The sequence below is a fragment of the Carica papaya genome, chromosome 2 (genome assembly GCF_054855325.1).
Source record: "Carica papaya isolate Zhongbai chromosome 2, ASM5485532v1, whole genome shotgun sequence".
In the NCBI taxonomy this organism is placed as follows: domain Eukaryota; kingdom Viridiplantae; phylum Streptophyta; class Magnoliopsida; order Brassicales; family Caricaceae; genus Carica; species Carica papaya.
The window spans coordinates 19,118,579-19,141,063 of record NC_142310.1 but is presented as its reverse complement, the minus strand read 5'-3'; the positions used below and the strand labels follow the sequence as shown (position 1 = coordinate 19,141,063).

The window sequence follows — 22,485 nt, the reverse complement described above, 5'->3', positions numbered from 1 at the left end:
AACCTGATGCCTAGGGACGCGTCTACCTCTTGGATGAGCTCTATGTTCCCACCACTTTTTTTTATCATACAGGGGATGCCTTTTGTCACTCTTTCGTATCTTGTAATTTTTCTTAATAATTAAACCTTAAACTAGAACATCTAAGAAAGATTTTAGCTTTAGAGACACCCTCTTGGGGACTATTAGAAGCCTTTTGTGTATATAAAAATTGTAAAGTAAATGTCTTAGAGAAAGAACTCATTGCAGATCTAATACTATTAGACTTTTTAGGGGTTGATGTAATCCTTGGTATGCACTGGTTAGATAAATATAGGGCAATTATTAATTGTGAGATAAAAATTGTAAAACTACGTCCATCTAGGTAGTAAACTTATTTTGTTTTATAAAAGTTTTTAATAGAGAGTGTTTTCTTTAAAAAAATTTTGTTGCTTTGCTAACCTTATGTTAGACAAGGAGATGGATTATGAACCGGTGATTTCTTCAATCCTCGTTATATATAATTTCCCAGACCTCTTTCTGGAGGACCTACCAGGCCTACCTCCTAAACAAGAGATAGAATTTTGGATTAATTTAATTCTAGGCACCCAATCCATTTCAAAACCCCTATATCACATGAGTCATGCAGAACTTATAGAATTGGAGCACCAACTTTCTAAACTAGAGGGACTGAGGTTCATCCATCCCAATCATTCGCCTTGTGGTGGGCCTGTCTTGTTCGCCAAAAAGAAGGATGGATCCCTTTGTATATGCATTGACTACCATGAACTCAATCAGGTGACCATAAAGAGTAAATACCCTCTGATCGCATAGATGATTTATTCGACCAATTGCAGGGTGCTTCTGTGTTTTCGAAGAGTAATCTTCGATCTGGCTACCATCAGATGAGAGTGAAGAAATAAGACATTCCTAAGACAACCTTTCACTGTAGGTATGGCAAATTTAAGTTTAGGGTTACGACCATTGGACTGATCAATGCCCCCAACATTTATGGACTTAATGAACAGAGTTTTTCGCTATGCATTGGATCAATACATCATTATCTTCATCGATGACATCCTAGTGTACTCATAGAAACCGGAGGAGCATGCCCATCACCTACCCCGTGTCATGATCATTCTTCGTGAACACCATCTTTACGACAAGTTTAGTAAGTGTTTCTTCTGGTTGAACCAGCTATCTTTTCTTGGCCATGAGATTTCTGGTGATGGGCTTTTTATCGATCCCTCTAAAGTCGAAGTAGTTGTGACTTGGAACCAGCCGACCAATGTTGCCAAGATCCATAGCTTCTTGGGCTTAGCTGGCTATTACTTATGTTTTATCGAAGTTTTTTATAAGATTGTAGCTCTTTTGACTTGTCTTACCAACAAGGGAGTTGTCTTCTATTGGGACGAAGAATGTGAAGAATCTTGTAACACCCCGTCCATCACTGTACTTAATTAATTTTAGAAACCCTTTTTATTCGGGCTTTTAGACCGCATTGAACTCATTTAATTTATTCTGCATATTATTTATCGCAATTCGTGAATTTTGTTATTTTTAATTACTTTGATTTTATTTAGTTTTATTTAATTTTAATTATAATTGCATTAATTTTATTTATTTTATTTGAATAAAAAAAATGAAATTTTAGAAAAACGACGAAACAGGAAAAATCTCGCAGAAAAATCCCACAAGGAAGAAGAGCTGCCCCTGCAGGATGCCTGTGCACGTCCCATCCGTGCACACAGCGCAAGGTCAGAACCTGCGTGCGTCTTGTCGCGTGTAGGTAGGCCATCCGTGCTTCACATTTCGCGCGGATAGGCACCGAACACTGTGCGCGCACCTTTCGCACAACAAACTTACGCGGATAGGCCCTTGTGAGCCTTGGGCATGTGTGCAGTAGGCCTAGATGTGCGCACGCTAGTCCCTGCACGTATAGCAAGAGGCCTGCGTGCCTACAGGCTAGCTTGCAGCACGCCGGACGGGTGACTACCGCCTTAGGCAGTGTGCCGCAGTCACCTCGGGCAGCGGGCTGCTGCCACTGGCGGAGGAAAATTTCCTCCCTCGTTTTTGGTGCCTAACATCTTTCTCTCTGTCTTCACCAAAATTTGCCACTCGGCACGAATATAATGGTTTCTAATTTCTATAAATAGGTCTTCCTTATCCATTCTTCCCCACACTTCCATTCTTCAAGAATTAGAGAGAGAATGAGGGAGAGAAAGAGAGAGGAGGGAAAGAAAAGAAGAACGGTGAAGGAGAAAATATCAAGGTTTAGGTAAGGAATTTAGTATTTCTTTCGTTGTCTTAAGGAGTACTTTTAAATAAAAAAAAATTCATTAAATACGATAATTGTGATTTTGCTTATTTTGCTTGTTTTTGTGTTTGTAGATCTAATGTAACACCCCGTCCATTGCTGTGTTAAAATAATTTGAAAACTCTATTTATTAGGGTCTTTGGCCGCTTTAAACTTAATTAATTTACGCTATTTAACATTTATCATGATTCGTGATTTTAGTTTATTTTTATTTATTTAATTTTTATTTAAATTTTGTTTTAGATAATTTTATTTTATTTTATTTTAAATAATTTAAATTTAATAAAATTAAATTGAAAATAAAAATTTAGAAAAAGAATCAAAAAAGGGCAAAATGGGAAAAAAAATTCCCTCAGGAAAATCCCACGAGAAGGTTGATCACCTACACGGGTGCTGGGCATTATGCGTGTGCACGTGTGCAGGCACACAAGTCCCATCCACACATGCACACGTCCCCTCTGCAAGCACGAACGCATAGGATTTGCGTGCAGCGCACACATCCCGTCTGCAGGCATGCGCGAGGTAAAAATCTGCGTGCACGCCCTGTCGTGCACAGGCGGGCCGTTTGCACGTCAACTCACTTGTGGACAAGCACCACACACTGGGCGCATGCTGTTTGATTAGCAGGCTTACACGGATAGGCCCTGTCTGCCTTAGGCCTGTACGCGTGGCACCCAGCGCACCAAGGCCCTGTACGCGCGGTAGGAGGCCTATGTGCGCTGTCGCTGCCTTGGGTGATGTGCCACCACCGCCGGCGAAGGAAGCCTTCTTCCCTCATTTTTTATGCCGAACATCTTTTTCTCCTCTCTCTTCACCAGATTTCGTCACTTGGTGCGAATCCAACTGTTTTAAAATTCTACAAATTGTCCTACCCCTTTCTTTTGTCTCCACACTTCCATTCTTATATTTTTCAAAGGTCTAGAGAGAGAGAGAAAGATAAGTCTAGTGAGAAAAGAAGAGAAAGAAAGGAGAACGGTGAGGGAGAAAACATCAAGGTTTTGATAAGGAATCTAGTATTTCTTTTGATGTCTTAAGAAGTATTTTTAGATAAACTAATTTAATATGATTGTTAATTTGCTTGTTTTGTATGCCTCGGTGTTCAGATGAGTTTAATTGTTCTTGTTTTCAAGCATGCTATGTGAACTACAAACACTTATGAATTTTTATGTAATAAATATAATATGTAATCAGTAACAGTAAACAGTATAAAATTAAAAAAATAAAAAATAAAAGTGGAAAAAAGATTGTATGGTCCGAAGTATATCTGTATTGATATGCATATTGCATTAAGTGTCTCATTAGGCGTTTTATCTTTAAGGGGTATCTATTCCCCTTGCCCTTCGGGGTATCTGTTTCTCCCTCCCCTATCTAGTTTGAAAAGACGTAAGAGGATTGTTCCCAGTGAATGACAGCATACCATCTGACGAGAATGGTGTCGCAGTATCTGTAGGGGTCACCCGTGGCTAAGTAATATCGTGACTGTAGATATCCGTTATGACCACTATGGCTGGTATGGCCATGGTCATAGATCGTACCATGGTTTCACTAGCTAGAAATGGGCCTGAGCAAATTGTTGTATCTGTATATGATCTGGTCATTCCACTTATGTAGTTAGAAATCTGTATCTTCTCTCAAAGATGAAAGTTGTAATGAATTCGCAAAGAATGATACAAAAATCTTAGTATTTCGTGATTTATTTATTTTTCTCTATTATCTGGCATAAGATATATTTAATGTTCTGTGTTAACGTATCATTTTCTTAACAAGTAAATGATTGTTCATAATGTGAGATAGGTAAACAAGGAAGTTAAAAGGTAAAATAAAATAATTAACTTTTAAAATCTTACGATGTTAATTTAATATTATTTTCTTTGCTGAGCATATGGAACTCACTCTTTCTATGCCCCCCCAGATGAGGAAGAAAGTGAGGAATCATAGGCTGACCTACCCTTGGTGGTCTACGAGGATACCGTAGAACCACAAGTCTGAGTGCATGACCATTCCCCAATTCTGTTGAGTCCAGTAACATAGTGAAAGAAGTGGCCCTTCTGTTTTGTATTTTGTAGCCACTTCTGCCCTTAGTATATGTATGTATTGGAACTCATATATATTAGTAAGGGATTTGTAAAATCTTGCATAAATTTTATCATGCACTCGTTATTCTGAATCTGTATTTGATACCCATTGTCCTTAATTAGGACTTCGGATGTCATATCTAATAAGCTGAATTGTTCTTATTTTTAAACATGCTATGTGATTTATAGACACTGGATGATTTGCATGTAATAAACATAATATGAAGTCAATATTGTTACTTGGAAAAAAATAAAAGAAACAAAAAATTTAAAAAAAAAGAGAAAAATGGAAATGAAGCATGAATTGTCCGAAGTATGTATTTGTATTGACATGTATAATGCATCATGTGTCTTGTTAGATTTTTTATCTCTGAGGGGTATTTATCCCCCAACCCCATCTAGGGTCGTCCTCCTTCCATATGGTCTGAAAAGACATAACAAGACCGCTCCTTGTGGATGATGGTGTATCATCTAACGAGAGTGGTGACACGAATATCTGTGAGGGTTCACCTTTGGCTAAGTACTGTCATGATTGTAAATATCTGATAGGACCACTATTGTTGGTTCGGCCGTGGTCGTAGATCATACCTTAGTTTGGCCATCCAAAATTGTGCCTGAGCAAATTGGCATTATCTGTATCTGATCTAGTTATTCCATATGGGTAGTTAGAAATCTGTATATGCCTTCATAGATGGAAATCGTAGCGACTTCACGAAGTGTGAAATAAAAATATGAGCATTTTGTGCTTTATTTGATTTTTTTTATTATCTGGCATGATATATGTTTGTTTGATTATATTAACGTATTGTTTTCCTAATAAATAAATTATTTTCATAATTTAAGATAAGCCTGTGAAGTAGCCAAATAATAAATATTTATGTTAGAATAATTCACCCTTTAAATCTTACGATGTTATTTAAATACTGTTTTCCTTACTGAACATGTACTGAGTGACCTGAAGTCCCAAATCAGCCGATCAGGGTTGAATTTACCAAACTCTTCCGAGCCATCCATGGATTGACTGCAATCGTTGGACAAAATCAAGCTAACCATTGTCCACCTCTTACCCCCGAATATCGAATAGCTGAGATGTCCATTTCCCATAACACAGCGGAGTTTAGGAAGCTTAACCTGTCATATTTTGAAGATGGTCCTAACCCCTTAGTAGTTGAAGGTTGGATTTTATAGATAGAGAAGCTTTTCTCTGTCCTAGACCTGGCTGAGGTACAGAAGGTTCTCCTAGTAGCATTTATGCTCAATAGTGAAGCCGAACACTGGTGGCGACTTAAGAGGAAAGTCCTACCTACCCCTACCACTTGGGAAGTTTTCATAGATGTATTCTTTGATAACTTTTTCTCTACCTATGTCTGAGAAAAAAATGAGGAGGAATTTTAGGACCTCCGCCAGAAAAATCTGACAGTTGCCCAGTATGTAGCCTGTTTTATCCAACTGTCTAGCTTTGCCCCTCTAATGGTCACCCCTGAAAGTCAAAAAGTTAGGAAGTTTCTAAAGGGCCTTCGTGCCGACATCTATGACCAGGTCACATTTTTGAGATCCAACTCATATACAGAGGTGCTAGAACATGCCTAGTTGGCCAAAGACTTTATCTTGGGCAAACACCAACGCATTACGCAAGTCTGTACCCAACAACAACCCCAATAACTTAGGAAGAGATTACCTGATCCAGTAAGTAACCACCCCAATAAACGAACTAGGGTTGCGCTTCCCCCTTCCTTGCCTCCACCTACAGTTTAACCTGTTCGACCTAACCAACCCTATCATTATTGTAGTCGCTCGCATAGTGACATGCCTTGTCGGCGTATCAATCACTCCTGTTATCGATGCGGAAGCACCCAGCATCTTATAAAATATTGCCCCAGTGACCGAAAGATGTGGCTAGGCTTGTAGCTTAGGGTCGTGTGTACCACCTAGATGAACCTGGTACTCTCTCCACTCCTTTCCTCATCCAAGGTATGTTTTCTATCAATGATACTTCTGCTAAGGCTTTGATCAATACAGGTGTTGCTCACTCTTTTATTTCTTGTGCATTTCCTTGCAATCTTGAGTTTAGGTTAGAACTTTTAGTAGAAACATTGACAGTAGAAACTCTCTTTAAGGGATTATTATAAGCTCACTGAGTATATAAAGATTGTAAGTAAAAGCTTCAGGAATAGAAGTATTTGTGAATCTAATACTATTAGATTTTTAGGATTTGATGTGATATTAAGAATGGACTAGTTAGAAAAGTGTGGAGCAATAATCGATTGTGAAAGTAAAATTGTAACCTTAGGGTCCCCGAAAAAGGAATAAAATTATTATTATTATTCCTAACAATTGAATAAACAAGAATATGGATGTTGATCCTGCTGTGTGTTCCATACCAATTGTTTGCAACTTTTCAGATGTCTTTCCCATTAAACTTCCTAGTTTGCCTCCCCAGTGAGAAATAGAGTTTTTGATTGAATTTCTGCTCGAAACCTAGCCAATCTCGAAGCTCACCTATCGTATGAGTCATGTTGAACTTACAGAGTTAGAAAATCAACTTTCTAAACTCATTACCCGAGAGTTTATCCGTCCTAGCCATTCTCCTTAGGGAGCTCCTGTACTATTCGTGAAAAAGAAGGATGGTTCTCTCAGACTCTGTGTGGATTACCAGGAACTCAACTAAGTGACAGTTAAAAATAAATACCTCTTACCTCGGATCGATGACCTCTTTAATGAATTATAAAGAGCTACGGTCTTCTCTAAGATTGGCCTCAGGACGGGATACCATCAGCTGAGAGTCAAAGAAGAAGATATTCTGAAAACTTATTTCTGATACATATATGATTTGCATGAGTTCAGGGTAATATTGTTCGAGTTAATCAATGCTCCTGCAACCTTCATGGACCTCATGAATAGAGTTTTCTGGCATGCACTAGATCAGTACATTATTGTATTTATTAATGACATCCTAGTGTACTCTAAGAGCCTGAGGGAACATGTAGTATACTTGACTGAAGTGTTGGAGACCCTTCATCGAAACTAATTGTATGCTAAACTTAGTAAATACTCCTTCTGATTGAATCAAGTTTCCTTCCTCGGTCATGTAATTTCGAGTGAAGGAGTTTCTGTGGATCCACCAAAGGTTGAAACAGTAATCAACTGGAATTTATCCACTAATGTGGGTGAGATACGTAGTTTTCTTGGTTTGGCAGGTTACTATTGACGATTCATCGACAGATTTTCTAAGATTGGTGCTTCATTTACCTGACTCACCTAGAAGAGTGTACCATTTGTTTGGAATTACGAATATAGTGAAAGCTTCATGGAATTGAAGCATCATCTTACTTATGCTCCTGTGTTGATCTTCCCTAACAATACGAGAAGATTTCAGGTCTACTGCGATGAATCTCACATGGGTCTCGATAATTGAAAACTCATGAGCAAAATTATCCTACCCACGACCTGAAGTTGGTGGCCATTATCTTTGCCTTAAAAATATGGCGTCATTACCTGTTTGGTTAGACTTTTGAGAGTTACACTGACCACAAGAGTTTGAAGTATATCTTCTCGTAGAGGGAGTTAAATATGAGACAGAGATGTTAGATGGATCTCCTAAATGACTATAACTACAAGATCATTTATTACCCCGGTAAAAAATATAGTTGTTGATGCACTAAGCCGAAAGGAATCCACAGTGTTGGCTCAAACCATGGCCTCAAGTCTGAAATTGATGGACACTATGCAGTCTCTCCACCTTAGCTAGTACGACAAAGGCACTTATCTTGCTTAGATCTGAGCCCTGCCAGATCTCTTCATGAAAATCTGGGAAGCTCAGTCCACGGACCCAGAACTCACTAATAATCTAGGTAAGTTCACTTCTGATGAATCTCCTAATTTCAGGATTTCAAATGGTGGACTGTTCAGATTTTTGAACCAAATTTGGGTCCCGTTGTTGTAAGAGCGGATGTTCTCAAAATCGTCCATGCTTCCAAGTTATCCATCCATCCTAGGAGTACTAAGATGTACCGAGACTTAAAGTGTCAATACTAGTGACTGGGAATGAAGAAGGATATAGTCAACTACGTCTCTCGATGCCTTACTTGTCAGAGGATTAAGTTAGAACATTAGAGATCCGATGGTTTGTTACAAGGTCTTCTGTTTTCTGAATGAAAATGGGAGCATATAACTATGAATTTTGTCATAGGATTCCTAGGACCTGTTCGAGTTTAAATGCTATCTGGGTCATCGTTGATAGACTGACTAAGGCCACCCATTTTATGCCCATCAAAACCACTGACTCCACAATAAATTAGCCCACCTATATGTTAATGAGATCATTCGACTTCATGGTGTTCCCTCATCTATTGTGTCCGACCGTGATTCTCGATTTATCTCCAACTTCTAGGACAGCTTCCAGAAAGTTATGGGGTCTGGATTGTATTTTAGCACTACTTATCATCCCCAAATGGATGGTCAGTCAAAACGTACAATCCAAACATTGAAAGAAATGTTGCATGTTTGCGTCCTTAACGTTAGCATAACTAGAATAAATACCTTCCCCTATATGAATTTACTTTTAATAACAATTATCACTCTAGCATCGGCATGGCTTCGTATGAAGCATTGTATGGAAGGCCTTGCCATTCTCCCACTTGTTGGAGTGAAGTCGGAAACTAGCACCATTTGGGACCAGACTTCATTCAGGAGACCATTGAGAAGGTCGCAATCATCTGCAAGAACTTGGCCACTACCCAAAGCCATTAGAAGAGCTACATCAACAATTGTAGCCAACCCTTGGAATTCACCGTGGGAGACTAAGTTTTCCTCAAGGTTTTTCCCTACAAGGGAAAGATGCAGTTTGGGACAAGAGGGAAGTTAAGTCCTTGTTATGTGAAACTTTTTTGAATCGTCGAGCACATTGGACCCGTGGCATATTACCTCGCTCTATCCTGAGAGTTTACGGGTCTACATGACGTCTTTTACGTCTCAATGCTAAAGAGGTACTACCCTGACCCTTCTCATATTATTCCTCATGATGAGGTGCAAGTATAAGCCGACATGACATATGAGGAGGTTCCCGTGGAGATTCTTGGGTGGACCGACAAGGTCTTGGGCAACAAGATGATTCCTATCGTGAAGGTGCGATGACAGCATCATACCTCGAAAGAAGCAACATAGGAGTTAGAAAGTGAGATGAGGGAGAAGTATCTGGACCTGTTCAAGACAAATTTGGGGACCAAATTTTCTAAGGCCCCGTTAACACCCCACCAATCGTTGTGCTTAATTAATTTGGAAAACCTTATTTATTCTAGCCTTTAGGCCGAATTGAACTCATTTAATTTACTCTGCATATTATTTATCGTAATTCCTAAATTTTGTTGATTTTTAATTATAATTGCGTTAATTTTATTTATTTTATTTCAATACAAAAAAATAAAATTTTAGAAAAACAACAAAAGGAGAAAAATCCCGTAGTGAAGGGGAAGTACCCGGGCGGGATACCTGTGCATTTTGCGAGTGCGCATGTGCGTACAACGCGTACATCCCATCCATGGGTGTGGCATGAGTTCTAACTCTGTGCATGCCCTGTCACTCGAAGGCGGGTCGTTCGCCCGTCACCTCGCGCGCAACAGGCCCACGCAGTAGTACCCTATGCACCTTAGGCTTGTGCGTGCAGTGCTCAGTGAACCAAGGCCCTACACACGTACAAGATAGCCCCTATCCACATGGCAGGAGGCCTGTGCGCCTGCAGGCTAGCTTGGAGTGTGAAAGGCAGGCCATTACCGCCTCGGGCAGTGCACTGTCCAACGACGCGTCGCCGTCGGCAGTAGAGGAGACCTTCTTCCCTCGTTTTTTATGCCTAGCATCTTTTTCCTCTCTTTCTTCACTGGATTTTTCCACTTAGCGCGAATCTGACGATTCTTAATTTCTATAAATAGGTCTTCTCTTCCCATTCTTCCTCACATTTCCATTCTTCCATTTTCCAAGAATTAAAGAGAGAAAAAACGAGAGTGTGATATAGAGAGAGTGATCAATTCTTCCATTTAGTATTTCTTTTGACATCTTAAGGAGTATTTTTAGGTAAAAGAAAATTCATTAAATACAATAATTTTGATTTTTCCTATTTTACATGTTTTTATGTTTATAGGTCTAATAAGCTGAACTATTCTTGTTTTCAAGCATGCTATATGATTTATAGATACTTGATGATTTGCATGTAATATAAATAATATGAATTTGATATTGTTACTTAGAAAAAAAAAAAAGAAACAACAAAATAAAGAAAAAGAGAAAAGTGGAAATAAAGCATGAATGGTCTGAAGTATGTATCTGTATTGACATGTATAATGCATCAATTGTCTCGTTAGGCTTTTTATCTCTGAGGGGTATCTGTTCCTCCAACCCTATCCGGGGTATCTATTTTTGCCTCCCTCATTTGGTATGGAAAGACGTAAGAGGACCACTCCCTGTGGATGATGATGTACCCTCTAACAAGAGTGGTGACGTGAATATCTGTTAGGGGTCACCTTTGGCTAAGTACTGTTGTGACTGTATATATATTATATGACTACTATGGTTGGTTCGACCGTGGTCATAAATCGTTCCATGGTTTGGCTAGTTGGAATTGTGCCTGAACAAATTGTTGTTATTTATATCTGATCTGGTGATTCCACATGGGTAGTTGAAAATCTGTATCTACCTTCAGAGATGGAAGTCGTAATGATTTCACGAAGCATGATACGAAAATCTGAGCATTTCATGATTTATTTGATTTTCTCTATTATCTGTCATGATGTATGTTTGTTTGATTATATTAACTTACTATTTTTTTAATAAATAAATTGTTTTCATAATGTAAGATAGGCCTACAAAGTAGCCAAATGACAAGTATTTATGTTAGAATAATTCACTCCTAAAACCTTACTATGTTATTTAAATACTATTTTTCTTACTGAACATATGAAACCCAGTCTTTCCAAGACCCCTCCAGATGAGGAAAAAAATGAGGAACCGCAAGCTAACCTATCCATTAAAGTTTATGAGGATCCTGTGTATCCACAAAACTTGAGTGAATAATTATTCCCGCACTTTGATGAGTCCAATTGAATAGTGAAAGAAGTGGCCTTCTTTTATATTTTGACATTGTATGTTGTAGCCACTTCTGGCCTCAGTTATATGTATGTAACTTGGAACTCATACATATTTGTAAGGGATTTATATTAACTTGTTCCGTTGCATAAATTTTATCATGCACTCGTTATTCTGATTCTGTATCTGACACCCATTTGCTTTATTTAGCATTTAGAATGTCACAAATCTTTTATGGAATTGAAGCATCGACTCTGCACTTCTCCAATGTTGATCCTCCCCAACCACACAAGAAGATTTCAGGTATTCTTTGATACTGCCCATGTTGGTTTGAGTTGTGTCCTTATGCAACATGAATGACTAGTCGTATATGATTTCAGAAAGCTCAAAATCCACGAGTGCAACTACCCTACTCATGACCTTGAGTTAGTGGCCATTGTGTATGCTTTGAATATTTGGAATCATTACCTCTATGGTCAAACCTTTGAGATCTACACTGACCATAAAAGCCTGAAATATTTGTTCTCGCAAAGAGAATTAAACATGAGGCAAAGGCACTTGATTGATTTATTGGAGGATTACAACTGTAAGATCCTTTATCACTTTGGTAAAGGTAATGTGGTTGTTAAAGCCCTGAGTCGGAAAGAAATAACCATGTTGGCCCATATGATGATATCCAATTGAAAGCTAATAGATTCAATGCAGTCTCTCTGTCTAAACCATTATGGTAATGATGCTTACCTTACAAATATCTGGGCCCTACCAGACCTTTTTATGATGATCTAGGAAGCCCAGTCTACTGATCCTGAGCTCGTGCAAAACCTCAAAAAGTTCACCTTGGATGAATTCACTAATTACATGATCTTAGAAGATTGTCTATATTGGTTCCAAAATCATATTTGGGTTCCTCCTATAGTTAGGGAAGATGTACTTCAGGCAGCTCATGCGTCCAAGTTATCTATCTATCCAGGAAGCACCAAGATGTGTCATGATTTGAAGCATTAGTATTGGTGGCCAAGAATAAAGAGGGACATTGTGAATTATGTCTCTCGATGCCTCACTTGTTAGAGGGTTAAGGCTAAACATCAGACACCCAGTGAGTTGTTGCATAACCTTCCTATTCCGTAATGAAAGTGGGAATATGTAATTATGGACTTCATCACTAGTTTATCAACGACCAATGGAGGTTGCAATGCAATTTGGGTCATTGTGGATAGATTCACCAAGATAGCCCATTTCCTTGGCATCAAAACCACTGATCTTGTAAGTAAGTTAGCCAAATTGTTCAACTTCATGGTGTACTCTCCTCCATTGTGTCGGATAGAGATCCCTGATTTATTTTTCGTTTCTAGGACAGTTTTTAGGAGGTCCCAGACACAAACTTGTATTTCACCACTACCTATTATCCCCAGACTAATGAGCAATCAAAGAATACCATTCAGACATTGGAAGATATGTTGCGTGCCTGTGTTTTAGATTTTGGAAGTAATTTGAGTAAGCACCTCCCTCTCTGCAAGTTTGCCTACAACAACAATTACCACTCCAACATTTATATGACTCCATTTGAGGCCCTTTATGGTAGGCCATGCAAATCCCCTACCTACTAGAATGAGATTAGAAACAAATAGTATACTGGGACAGACTTCATCTAAGAGGCTATAGACAAAGTGGATCTTATCCGTATGAACCTCCTCACTACCCAAAGTCACTAGAAAAGTTACATTGACAACCGCAGGAAACCCTTGAAATTTGTTGTTAGCGACTGGATATTTGTAAAGTTTTTCCCTTCAAAGAAGTAATGAGGTTTCGGAAGAAAGGGAAACTGAGCCTTCACTATGTTGGCCCTATGGCATACCGCCTTTACTTTATCACGAGAGTTTGCCGGAGTGCATGACGTCTTCCATATCTCTATGTTGAAAAGGTAGCACTCTAACCCTTATCAAATTGTCCCAATTTAAGAAACTCCTGTTAGCTCCAACTTGACGTACGCTAAGTACCTGACAAAGATACTAGGGTGGACCGATAAGGTATATCACAACAAGAGGATCTCAATGGTAAAGGTTTAGTGGCAGCACCACACCCTGGAGGAGACTTCGTGGGAGTTGGAAGATGAAATATAGAAGAAATTTTTGCACCTGTTCATAACAATTTTGGAGGACCTAAATTGTTAAAGGTGGAGGTAATGTGACACCCTGCACCTTTGCGCATCATATGGTATTAAGATTCAATTTTATTCGGGACTTTAGCCATTAAACCCTTATATGGTGTAATATTATTTTATTTTCTTTTATTTTGAAGTTCTATTATTTTCCTATTTTAAAATGTTATTGAAAATTTTATTATCATATTATTTTAATTTATTTTTTAAAGTGTTTCGAAAGAAAAAAATAGGAATAAAAAGGAAAACGATAGAGAAGCAGAATGTCATGGGAAAGCCACCCCATATGGGCCTGCTCGCACACCTGCGCGTAACTGCTCGTGTGTCATGCATCCACATGCACGAGTGCTAGAACAGTTGGACGTGTGCGCAGGCCACATCCCATCGATTAGGGCGCCATGCCACACCCAATCTGCGAGTGAATCCCATGCAGAGACCTACATGTTAGGCACGTGGCTCAATGCTCGCCCATCGCACAAGGATCCCATGAGCGGATCATGTGCACAAGCCTATGTGATGCGATAGCGCAGGACAGCCTGTGCGCGTACCAGGCCTAGCCTGCCGCACGTGGCAGGCTTGGACAACGCGTGGCGCCTCGAGCCTCACACACTGCCTTCTTAGGAGTCGTGCCTCCTTAGCCAGCTAACGTGGATGATGCAATGATATGTCATTATTTTCTCTTTCTTCACGGATTTGCAACAGTTATTGTAAATCCAACAGTTCTCTTTTTTTTTATAAATAATGGGCCTTCTCCACCCATTCTTCCTCACCTATTTTCAATCTTAAGACCGAAATTCTAAAGGGAGAAAGTTATAGAGAGAAATAGGGAAAAAGAGAAGGAAAAGGGGATTAACTTACAAAAAGTCGTCGGTAATTGCTAAGGGATTTAGTATTTTCTTGCACATTCTAAGACGCATTTTTAGATGAATATAAAAAGTAAATATTGATTTTATTGCATGATTTTGAGGGTGTGATGAGTTATTAATTGTACATGCATTGTTTAAAGGCTTAAATTGTTAGTTCATAAACAAAAATTGAAATGCAAATGACACAAGAATAGATTATATGAAATTGTTGACATGGCATGAGAACATGAATGGATATATGAGGTATAAATTAATCCGTTAGATTATTTTATCTACTTTTGCTGTCCCCACCTTGTCTAGAAAGATATGAGATGACCACTCCCTATGGATGACTGCGTGAAAGTGCTAGGAAATCTTAAGACCACTATGGCAAGTACGACTGTTGTCATAATCTTTAGGATCATAGTGGTTGGCATGGTCATAGTTATAGATCGTGCTATAAGGTGGCGAGTCGCAAATCAACTATGGTGTGGTGAGCCACAAATCAGCTGTAGTGTAGCAAGCTTCAAATATGTTGTGGTTGAGCAAGCCATAATATACTGATAGTGTCACCACAGTGGTAGTTGTGAGTCCGTATTAACCAGTGGATAAAAAGTCGTAACAAGTTTCGTGTGAAGTATGGTATAAGACTTAATAACAATGACTATATTGATTTATTTGATTTTCTCTCTTGATATGTTATCTGTATTATTACGTTGGCTTAATTATCTTGATATTTCTAGTGTTTTCTTACATTAATCCTACTCCCATGGATCGTTGCAATGGTAAGTAAAGAAAGGTATTTCTTAAACACTTATACTTTTATAAAATTCTTAGTTCTGTCAATTTAATACTGTATGCCTTAATGAGTTTCATAGAACTCACACCTTCTATGTTAGGCCCTCCCAAATGACATTGGAGAGAATGTTTGTGATGAGTTGTCCACTAAGTTATCTCTTGAAGCTTGCCTGGATCCCGTGGATCCATGATCGTTGAGTGCATGTCTCGTTCTGCACTCTAATGAGTCTATTTACATAACGAAAGAAGTGGTCTTCTTTTTGTATTTTGTTGGCACTTCTGGCCTTAGTTGTATATGTAATTTAGAACTCATATATTTTATAAAGAATTTTGTATTGAAAAATTTCTGCTCCATATATTTTATTTAATGCACTCATATTCTGTATCGATATCTGGCACCCTTATACTATATTCAGTATCGGGGATGTCGCATCAAGTTTGGATTTCCTTTGTTTAACAAATCTTTCCTTCCTCATATGAACCCATACCCAATCTTTGGGCTAAAACACGACTCATTTCCTTCATCTATTAGCATTTTGGGCAGAGGATTCATTTTGTTTCTGTATATGCTGCCGTGCTTTCTCATGTATTGTTTTGATAAGCTCAGCTCTCCTCTGACCATCAATATTCTTAATGTCCTGAACATGAATAAGTGTGAGATCTAACAGATTTGAAGGGTTAAAAACATAAACTATCTCAAAAGGTGAAAACTCATTGGAAATATGGATACTACGGTTATAGGAAAACTCCACCATAGGTAAACAATCCTCTAAAGTTTTTAGATTTCGTCCCACCATGGCTCTTAATAGGGAACCTAAGGTTCTATTAAAAACCTCTAGTTGGCTATCAGTTCAAGGGTGACATGCAATAGAGAATAATAGTTTTTTTTTTCCTAACTTACCTCCCATAATACTCGCCAAAAGTGGCTTAGGAACTTGACATCCCTATAACTCACTATTGTTTTAGGTATGCCATGAAGCCTCACGACATCTTTAAAGAACATGTTTCTGATGCTTGTTGCATTGTCAATTTTATAACAGACAATAAAATGAGTTATTTTATTAAATTGATCCACTATAACAAATATACTATTATTTCCTTTCTTGGTTCTGGGCAATCCTAACATGAAGTCCATAGAAATATCTACCCAATGCCGTAGGTACAAGTAAAGGCATATAAAGACCACGAGGTAATACTCTAGACTTGGCTTGTCTATATGCATGCACTGGCTACAGATGCGCTCGACATCCCTCTTCATATTTAGTGAAGAATGATTGGTCCGAAGTATGTATGTATCTGTATTGACATGCATAATGTATCAAGTGTCTCGTTAGGCTTTTTATCTCTGAGGGATATCTACTTTCCCCTTCCCCTATTTGGTTTGTAAAAATGTGAGAGGACTGCTTTCTGTAGATGACGGCATACCCTCTGACAAGAATGGTGACGCGAATATCTGTTAGGGGTCACCTTTGGGTAAGTACTATCATGGCTATAGAATATCTAATAAGACCACTTTGGTCGGTATGGTCGTAGTCATAGTCGTACCATTGTTTGGCAAACCGAAAATATGCCTGATCTGGCCATTCTACATAGGTAGTCGAAAATCCATTTATGCCCTCAAAGATGGAAGTTGAAACGACTTCGCGATGTATGACACAAAAATATGAGCATTTCATGATTTATTTCATTTTATCTATTGTTGAGTATGATGTTTACTTAATAAATTAAAATTATTTTCATAAGGTAAGATAGGACTCCAACGTGATCTAATGATAAGTATTTCTGCACAATTATTCACCTTTTAAACCTTACGATATTATTTAAATACTATTTTTCTTACTGAGCATATGAAACTTACTCTTTCTATGCTCCCCCCTAGATGAGGAAGATAGTGAAGAACCGTCCACTAATCTATCCCTTGTAGTCTATGAAGATCCTGTGAATCTGCAAGTCTTGAGTGCGTGATTGTTCCCACACTCTAATGAGTTCAATAACACAATGATAGAAGTGGCCCTTTTTGTATTTTAATATTTTGTATTTTGTTGCCACTTCTGGTCTCAGTTATATATATGTGTAATTGGAACTCATATATTTTGTAAGGAATTTGTAATAATTTACTTCGCTGAATATAAATTTTGTCATGCACTCTTAATCTATTTCTATATCTGATACCTTCATGCCTTAATTAGCATTTGAGATGTCACAGATGGTATCAGAGCAGTTACGCGGACCAAAATCCTTACAACTAAGGCTGTAGGTAGAAAGACCCTTAGAATATCTAGGAAAATAAGTCATCTTTTCCAAATTAGACCACCAACTCGTGTCTTCCTTTCTTTTGTAGGAATGATGAGAGGAAGCCTTTGGTAGAACGTACCAAAAGACCCAAGGCCCAAGACCATCCAACCAAGGCCGAGTTTACTGAACTCTTTTGAGCTATGATTGACTGCTGCCGTAGTATAGAACCAAGCCAACCCCTATCAACACCCTGCCCCAGAGTACCAAACAGTTGAAAGGTCCATCTCTCACAACATAGCGGAGTTTTGGAAACTTAACCTACCACACTTTAAAGGTGGTCCTGACCCTTTAGTAGGCGAAGCCTGGATCCTGCAGATAGAGAAGCTTTTCTCTTTCTTAGACTTAACCGAGGAACAAAAAGTCTCCCTAGCAGTCTTTATGTTAAAAATTGAAGTAGAATACTGGTGGCAACTTAAGGAGGAAGTCCTACCTACCCCTACCACTTGGGAAGTTTTCATGGATGCATTCTTTGATAACTTTTTTCTACCCTATATCTGAGAGAAGAATGAGGAGGAATTTCAGGACCTTCGTCAAGGAAATCTGATGATTGCCCAATACGCAGCCAGATTTGTCCAACTATCTAGGTTTACCCCTCTAATGGTCACCCCAAAAATTCATAAAGCCTTCGTGCCGATATCTATGACTGGGTTGCGATGCTAAGAGCTAACTCGTATGTAGAGGTGCTAGAACATGCCCAATTGGCCGAAGACCTCATCTCAGCTAGTTGACAATGCATTGCCCGAGTCCATACCCAACAACAATAACCCCAACAACCAAGAAGAAGATTTCCCAATTCAGTAAGTAGACACCTCGATGAAGAAACCCAAGTTGCCCTTCCCCCTACCCTACCTCCACCTACTAGACATCCTGCCCGACCTTCCCAACCATGTCAGCATTGTGGTTGCTCGCATGGTGATCTACCATGTCGATGTATCAATCATGCCTACTATCAGTAAAGAAGCACCCAGTATTTTATAAATGATTGCCTTTGGCAGCCGAAGGACGTGGCCAGACTTGTAGCGCAGGGTTATGTGTACCACCTAGATGAACTTGGTGCCCTTCCCACTCCTATCCTTATCTAGGGTATGTTTTCTATTTATAATACTTCTACCAAAGCTCTAATCAATAAGGTGCTACTCACTCTTTTATCTCCTGTGCATTTGCTTCTAAATTCTTTAAAAGAAATACTAACTGTAGAGACTCCCTCTAGGGAATTACTAGAAGCTCAGTGTATATATAAAAATTATAAGATAAAAACTTCAAAAATAGAAGTATTTGTAGACTTAATGCTCTTAGATTTATCAGGGTTTGACGGTATTCTAGGAATGGATTGGTTAGAAAAATATAGAGCAATTATTGATTGTGAAAACAAAGTTGTAACATTGCAATTTTTCGAAAAAGAAATAAAAATCTATTTTTTATTATTTTGTCCTAACAATTGAATAACTAGGAATATGGACGTTGATCCTACTGTGTAATCCATTTTTATTGTTTACAACTTTCCAAAAGTTTTTCCCGTTGAACTACTTAGTCTACCTCCCTTTAGAGAGGTAGAATTTTCTATCAAAATACTACCTGGAATCCAACCAATTTCAAAACTTGCCTATCACGTGAGTCGTGTTTAGATCGCATAACTAAAAAACCAGCTTTCTAGGCAACTTGGCCAGAAGTTTATTTGTCCTAGTCACTCCCCTTGGAGCGCTCTAGTATTATTTGTGAAAAAGAATGATGGCTCCCTCAGACTTTGCGTGGACTACTGAGAACTCAACTGAGTAATAGTAAAGAGTAAATATCCCCTACCTCGAATCGACAACCTTTTCGGCCAATTGCGAGGAGCCACAGTTTTCTCCAAGATTGATCTCATATCGGGATACTACCAGTTGAGAGTCAAGAAAGAAGATATTTCAAAGACTACCCTTCAGTGTAGATACAGTATGGACGAGTTTAAGTTGATGTCATTCAGGTTAACTAATGCCCCTGCTTCCTTCATGGATCTCATGAACAAAATTTTACGACATGCACTAGATCAGTGCGTCATCGTGTTCATTGCTGACATTCTAGTGTACTCTAAGAGCCAGGAAAAACATGCAGTTCACCTATCTGAAGTACTAGGGACACTTCGTCAAAACTAGTTATTTGCTAAACTTAGCAAATGTTCCTTCTGGTTGGATCAAGTTTCCTTTCTCAGTTATGTCATTTTGAGTGAAGGACCTTTTGTGGATCCAACTAAGGTTGAAACAATGATCAACTAGAATCCGCCCACCAATGTAGCAGAGGTACGTAGTTTTCTTAGCTTGGTAGGTTACTATCGGTAATTCATCGATGGATTTTCTAAGATTGTTGCTTCGTTGACTCGACTCACTCGAAAGGGCGTACTGTTTGTTTGCAATTACGAATGTGGTGAAAGCTTTATGAAATTAAAGCATCGTCTTATCTCTACTCCGGTGTTGATCCTCCCTGACAACACTAGAAGATTTCAGGTCTATTATGATGCATCTTATATTGGCTTGGGATGCATTTTAATGCAGCATAGTAGAGTGGTTGTTTATGGATCCAGACAGTTGAAACTCTATAAGCAGAACTACACTGCTCATGATCTGGAGTTGGCAACCATTATCTTTGCCTTGAAGATATGGCATCATTACCTGTTTGGTCAAACCTTTGAGATTTACACTGACCACAAAAGCTTGAAGTACATCTTCTCACAAAGGGAGTTGAACATGAAACAGAGACACTGGATGGATCTCCTAAAGAACTACGACTACAAGATCATCTACCATCCTGGTAGAGAAAATATAATCATTGATGCACTGAGTCGAAAGGAGTCTGTAGTGTTGGCCCAAACCATGGCCTCTAGTTGGAAGTTAGTAGATGTTATTCAGTCACTCTACCTCAGCTACTATGGCAATTGTACCTATCTCGCTCATATCCGAGCCTTGCATGATTTTTTCATGAAGATTTGGGAAGCTTAGTCCACAGATCAGGAAATTACCAAAAATTTGATTAAGCACCCTGCTGACGAGTTTCCTTATTTCAGACTCTTAGATGATGGGTTGTTTAAATTTTGGGACTGAATTTCAGTTCCTATCACTGTCAAAATGGATGTTCTCAGGACTGCCCATGCCTCCAAACTATTCATCCATCCCAGGGATACCAAGATGTACCATGACCTGAAGTGCCAATACTGGTAGTCAGGAATGAAGAAGGACATTGTTGATTATGTCTCTTTATGCCTTACTTGCTAGAGGATTGAGGTAGAACATTAGAGACCCGATGATTTATTACAGGGCCTCCCAATTCTAGAATAGAAGTGGGAGCATGTAACTATGGATTTTGTCACCAGACTACCTAGGACCTATTCTAGTCGTAATGTTATTTTGGTCATCGTTGACATATTAACCAAGACCCCCCATTTTTTACCCATCAGGAACACTAACTCCACCAGTAAATTAGGCTGCCTTTATGTCGATTAAATTGTTCGACTCCATGATGTTCCCTCATCCATTATATCATATCAAGATTCTCGATTCACCTCCCACTTTTGGGATAGCTTTCAAAAAACTCTTAGGTATGGATTGTATTTCAGCACCCTTATCTCCCCAAACTTATGGTCAGTCAGAACGTACTATCCAGACGTCGGAAGACATGTTGTGTACTTGTGTCCTTAACTTTGGTGATAACTGGTATGAGTATCTTCTCCTGTGTGAATTTGCTTATAATAATAGTTATCATTCCGGCATCAGCATGGCTCCATATGAAGCCCTGTACGATAGGCCCTGTCGTTCTCCCACTTGTTGGAGTGAAGTTGGAAACCAGCGTCATTTGGGACCAGACTTCGTCCAGGAGACTATTGAGAAGGTCGCAATCATCCATAGGAACTTGGTTACCACCCAGAGTCGCCAGAAGAGTTATGCTAATAATTTTAGGAGACCCCTGAAATCCGCCGTTGGAGACCAAGTCTTCCTTAAGGTTTTATCCTACAAGGAAAAAATGTTGTTCAGGAAAAAAAAAATTTTGAACCCCTGTTATGTGGGACCTTATCAGATCTGGAGCGTGTTGGACCCGTGGCGTACCGCCTTACTTTACCTCTAGAGCTTGCAAGTCTACATGATGTTTTCCACATCTCCATGCTCAAAAGGTACCACTTTGACCCTTTCATATCATTCCTCACGACAAGACGTAGGTACAAGACAATATGACCTACGAAAAACTCCCCATGAAAATTCTTGATTCGAGCGATAAAGTTTTACACAACAAGACGATCCCCATGGTGAAGGTGCAATGACAACACCATACTCCAAAAGAAGCAACGTGAGAGCTAGAAAGCGAGATGAGGGAAAAGTTTCCAGACCTATTCGAGACAAATTTGGGGGACCAAATTTTTTAAAGTGGGGGAAATGTAACGCCCCGCTCACTACTACACTAAATTGTATTTGGAGAATTCCTATTTATTCGGGCTTTAAGGTCACCTCAACTAATTTAATTTTATTTCGCAGTCTTATACTGTAATTCGTAATTTCAATCTTATGTCGGTTTTGTTATTTTATTTTAATTTAATATTTTTATCTGTTATTATTTTTATTTGATTTATTATTATTTTATTTTATTTTGATTTATTATTTTTATTATTATCAATTTTAAAATAATTAATTCTTAGAAGAAAATTGAAAAAGGAAGAAAAATCACGTGGGAAAACACCCTGGGAGTGGGTTGCCCGCGCGAGGCACGGAGTAAGTCCTGCACGCGCGGACAGGGCCAGGTGTCGCACATTATACGCGCGCTGTTTGCGCAGATAGACCTGTGCAGAGAGGCTTGTGCACGTTGTTTGTGCAGCAAGCTTGTGTGGATGCCTCCTGCATGCCTAGTGTGCGCAGGCTAGCTCTTGCGCACGGCAGGGTAGCCTGACGCCTGCAAGTTAGGCCTGTAGTGCGTACTGTCCGGGTAAGG

General features: G+C 38.9%; 1 protein-coding gene across 8 annotated transcripts in view; it reads left to right on the top strand.

Moving 5' to 3' along the window:
* ASHR2 (ASH1-related protein 2) overlaps positions 1–22,485 on the top strand; it is a 98,098-nt gene that overhangs the window by 65,958 nt on the left and 9,655 nt on the right. Inside the window, exon 3 of one of the 8 annotated variants that reach the window (XR_015817111.1) lies at positions 4,206–4,224. The exons of 6 other annotated variants lie outside the window; for them this stretch is intronic. The gene's annotated coding sequence lies outside the window, so the exon portion shown is untranslated. Of the gene's footprint in view, positions 1–4,205; positions 4,225–22,485 lie in introns of those variants that run through there. One more of the 8 variants, XM_088213549.1, reaches the window with a different exon arrangement.